The sequence below is a fragment of the Onychomys torridus genome, chromosome 8 (assembly GCF_903995425.1).
Source record: "Onychomys torridus chromosome 8, mOncTor1.1, whole genome shotgun sequence".
NCBI lineage: Eukaryota > Metazoa > Chordata > Mammalia > Rodentia > Cricetidae > Onychomys > Onychomys torridus.
In genome coordinates, this window is record NC_050450.1 from 50111424 (window position 1) to 50116135 (window position 4712).

General features: G+C 41.9%; 1 pseudogene; it reads right to left on the reverse strand.

Annotated features, from left to right (window-relative positions):
- Positions 1–4021: 4021 nt before the first annotated feature.
- On the reverse strand, positions 4022–4712 carry LOC118590063 (annotated as a pseudogene).

The following is a 4712-nucleotide window of genomic DNA, read 5'->3' on the forward strand; positions in this document are numbered from 1 at the left end:
CAGGACAGCCAGTGCTACACAGAGAGATCCTGTCAAAAACAAAACAAAACAAAAACACCATATGACTACTCCATTCCCCGCCATAGAAATATCTGAACCCCCAAGTTTATTACTACTTTATTCACTATAGCAAAGAATCAGAATCAATCTGTTGTCCATCAATAGATGGTTATAAATTGATATATATTATATATTAGGATATAAATATAATATATGGGATTACTATTCAGTTGTAAAGAAAATGAAGTTTAAAAGTTTGTAGGAAAATGGATAGACTTAGAATGTGTAGCATTAAATGAGATCTCACAATTGGAGAAAGAAATAAATTTCATGTTCTTTCTAGTGTGTTGAATCTAACCAACAATGTATGCAGACAAATGTACATGTGGGTACAGCATAACACGAAGAAAAGAGAACAGGAACAAAAAGGTTAGTATATTGGGGATGAGGAAGGACTAAATGCCGGTAATGGACACAGTTCCTGTTCTGAATGCCAGCCCTAAGTATATAGAAGGTCATTGAGGTGTATAGACCTTGCGTCTGCTTAATCTGGGGTATGATGTTTTTAGTTATTTGCAGGCTTTGTTTTCTTTTGAGTATAGGGTTTGTTTTTTGTTTTTGTTTTTGAGACAGAGTCTTACTATGTAGCCTTGGCTGTCCTAGAATTCATAAAGACATACCTGCCCAGCCCTATTTGGTAGGTTTTTTTAAATGATGAAGTTTATAAAATAAAAGATTAAACTGTGTCTGTTCTCTGACGTTCTAGATAATTCCCTATTAACAGAGATTCTCTCCTGGGGACTAATGGCTAGTGTGGTCTTCAGTGTCCTCAGACTCCTAACAGGTACATGATGTCTCAGAGAGAGCCCACTATTTAATCACTTCTTAAAATGTGTCCATAGCTTAGAAAATATTAGTTTCCATCAGAAGGTATGTGGAAAAGTTCTTGCTCAAAACTCCAAGGAATTTTGCTTTATTTAATTAAAAGCCTCTGGCCGCGGGGACTCTGAATTTTGCAAATGGGTCACTACTAGATGAGTCCCCTAGGTGGCAGCAAAGTCCCGGATCTAAATCTGACCTGGGGGACTTGACTTTTGAGAGGGTGGGATGGGGAATGGAGGGTGGGGCGTCTGTTTGTTTGTTCTCTTCGTTGTTCTTGGTGTTTTATTTGTTTGTGCTTTGAGACAGAGTCTTACACTGTGGACCGGGCTTGAACTCATGGTAATCCTCCTGACTTAGCCTCTCTAGAGTGTTAGGAGTACAGATATATGCCACCATATCCAACTTCCTGGTCTTTTTAAAAACTAGTGATCACAACGAGAGCATATTTATGTTTATATGTATGTATGTATGTATGTATTATATATGTTTTACAAATAGATTAAATTTTGAGCCATCTTTAATTTAAATTTTATTTTTGAATTGAATTGCATTACTATTTTATTACTATTACTATTCTGAGGTTTTAGTTCATTCCTATTGTGGACAGAAGTTCTTCCCTAGAGATCACATATATAGTGTGTATATATACATATACATACACATATATTTGTACATATACACATACATACATACATACATACATACATACACTCCCACATCAATCATTAATCAAGGAAGTGTCCCACAGGCTTACCTGTAGGCTAATCTCAATTGAAATGACTCTAGTTTATGTCAAGTTGCCATAAAACTAACCAGGACAGCTATGTTATACAAGAATTAAACAATTTACCACTGGTTAGAGAAGGCTTTAAATTTCTATTGTGCATGAGAGCCTGGTACACTCACTAAGTGTTTTTTGTTGGGAGCAAAAGGTATAATCTCTGGTTCTCTTAAACACAAAAAGAATTTATTTGAATGGCATGAGAGTCATTTGTTCAGGGTTCAAAAGCAGTATTTAGTCTTTTAAAAATTCTTTTAATGATTTATCTATTTTTATATTATGTGCATTGGTGTTTTACCTGCATGTATGTCTGTGTGAGGGTGTCAGATCCTCTGGAACTGGAGTTACAGACAGGTGTGAGCTGCCATGTGGGTGCTGGGAATTGAACACAGGTCCTTTGGAAGAGCAGCCACTGTTCTGCATTGCCGAACCATTTCTCCAGCCCTGTGATAATTAGTCTTAATGACCTCAGGTACCTGTGTTCCATGCTTGGTCCACAGCTTGGCACTTTTGGAAGGGGCTGGAACCTTTGAGGGGTGGAGCCTATGGAAAACGTTCAGGTCATTGAGGAAATGCTCGTAGAAGAGGAAATCTTACACTGTTCCTCTTTTCTTTTGCTTTCTGGACCTTAGGTGAGCAGTTCTGCCTTTCCATTCCGACCTGAGCTGAGAGGCCAACAGCTCATGGACAGAAACCCCCAAAGCAGTGGGCCAATATCACCGTTTTTTCTTTGTAAGTTGGTTATCTCAGGAACTTGTTACAGTAATAACAAATGGACTCCCATGAGCAGGCCCATCCAATAGGGTCCTCGCCACTGCCGCCAGGTGCCTGTCTAGTAAAATGAGTCATGGCTGAGAATTTGCTTTGTTTGCCATTGCATCGTGCATGCCAAACTTTTGGGTGGCACACCCTTGGACAAGGCAGGTATGGCAGCTTAGGGCACCGGAAGTATGGAGAGAGGGATGGTTTCCCTGCTGCAGCCCCTACAAGAGGTGGGAACCACCACATGCTTGCAGCAGCTCCTGCACGTCTTTGTCACCAGCTGCAATACTGGAGTGCCTTTAAATTTCGTTATTGCTGTTGTTGTCTTCATTGTGTGCTTTTATTGCTGAGCCATCTTGCTGGTCCCCGACGTGCTTTTATTGCTGCTCATTTCTTGATTTGGGGACACTAGATGACTGCACAAGAGCCCTTTCCTTTGAATGGGAATATTTCTTATTTATTTATTTATTTATTTACTTACTTACTTACTTACTTACTTACTTACTTGTTTGTTTGGTTTTGGTTTTTCGAGACAGGGTTTCTCTGTGTAGTTTTGGTGCCTGTCCTGGATCTCACTCTGTAGAGCAGGCTGGCCTCAAACTCATAGAGATCTGCTTGGCAGATCTGGAGTTTCATTCTTTACCTCTCATGGATCATTTCCTTGTCTGCCATGGTGCTTGCAGGGTCCCCAACAGTGTCATACTTTGGGGGACAGCTGTTGACAGCAAGAATAAAAAAATGAGAGGCAGGTGGATCTTTGTGAGTTCGAGGCCAGCCTGGTCTACAGAGAGAGATCCAGGAAAGGCGCAAAGCTACACAGAGAAACACTGTCTCAAAAAAAAAAAAAAAAAAAAAAAAGAATAAAAAAATGAAGACTAAGGCAAATGCCTGAAACCCTAGCACTCAGAAGGCAAAGTGTCAGTCCCTTAAGGAGCAAGAGCATCCAGGCCCCTCCCCTGATGACCTACAACTGCCAGGCTCTGCCCACTGAACACTCCAAAGCCCTAACAGTGGGACCCACCTAACCAGACACAGGCAGCCAACTTCTACTCTCTAGAATAAAGAGCCCAGGTTCAGGACTTAAAAATCCACCAATCCCCACCCTGGAAAGTGCCATCCCCCCAAGAAACCCTTGATAAACCCTTTCTTCTGTTTGGTTCTCTGTTGCTTCTTGCCCAAGCAGAGACAGCCATCATCCTGGGTTTTTCCCTCCCAATAAATCCCTGTGTGAGGTTTGTTGTGTGGTGTGGCTTTGTGATATTCCTTGGCTCCTAACTGCCAGGATACCTTTGCCCTCAGAGCTGTAACACTTATACAGAGGCAGGAGGATCACCACAAGTTTGAGGCCAGCCTCCTCTCCATAATAAAGTTCAGTGTAGGGGATTTTTCCCTCCCAGGAGCCATTTCCAAATTACCACACAGATGCTTATATTAATTGTCAGTGCTTGGCTTATAGCTCAGGCTTATTACTAACTAACTCTTTTTTTTTTTTTAACACAGCCTTACATTTCAATTTTTTTCTTTAAAAGGAGTGAGCTGTGTACGGGGGTTAAATGCTTTATAGACAAGAAAAAAAAAACATGCACTACAACCAACTTATTCATCACCATGATCATCTTCTTCATCTTCGTCTTCCTCTTCTTCCTCCTCTTCCTCATCCTCTTCACCCTCCTCCTCATCTTCCTCTTCCTTCTTTTTCTTTCTCTTTTCAGCCTTGACGACCCCCTTCTTGGCCGCATCCGGTTTTCCTTTAGCTCTGTAGCAGCAGTATCCTTCTCATACTTCTCCTTCAGCTCGGCAGCCTTCTTCTCGCAGGGCTGCTTGTCATCCGCAGCGGTGTTGTTCCGCATCTCCCCCAGCTTCTTCGCAACGTCCCCGATGGACAAGCCGGGGTGCTCTCCTTTGATTTTGGGGCGATACTCAGAACAGAAGAAGAAGAAGGCCGAAGGAGGCCTCTTGGGTGCATTGGGGTCCTTGAACTTCTTTTTGGTCTCCCCTTTGGGGGAGATGTAGGTTTTCATTTCTCTTTCATAACGAGCCTTGTCAGTTTTTGCCATGTTTTCAAATTTCCCCTTTTCTTTAGCAGATATGGTCTTCCACCTTTCTGATCATTTCTTCGAGAACTCTGAGAAGTTGACAGAAGCATCTGGGTGCTGCTTCTTGTGTTCCTCCCAGAAAGTATGCACAAAGAATGAATATGAGGACATTTTACCTCTCGGCTTCTTAGGATCTCCTTTGCCCATGTTTAGTTGATTTTCCTCCGCGAGGCACAGAGTCGCCCAGTGCC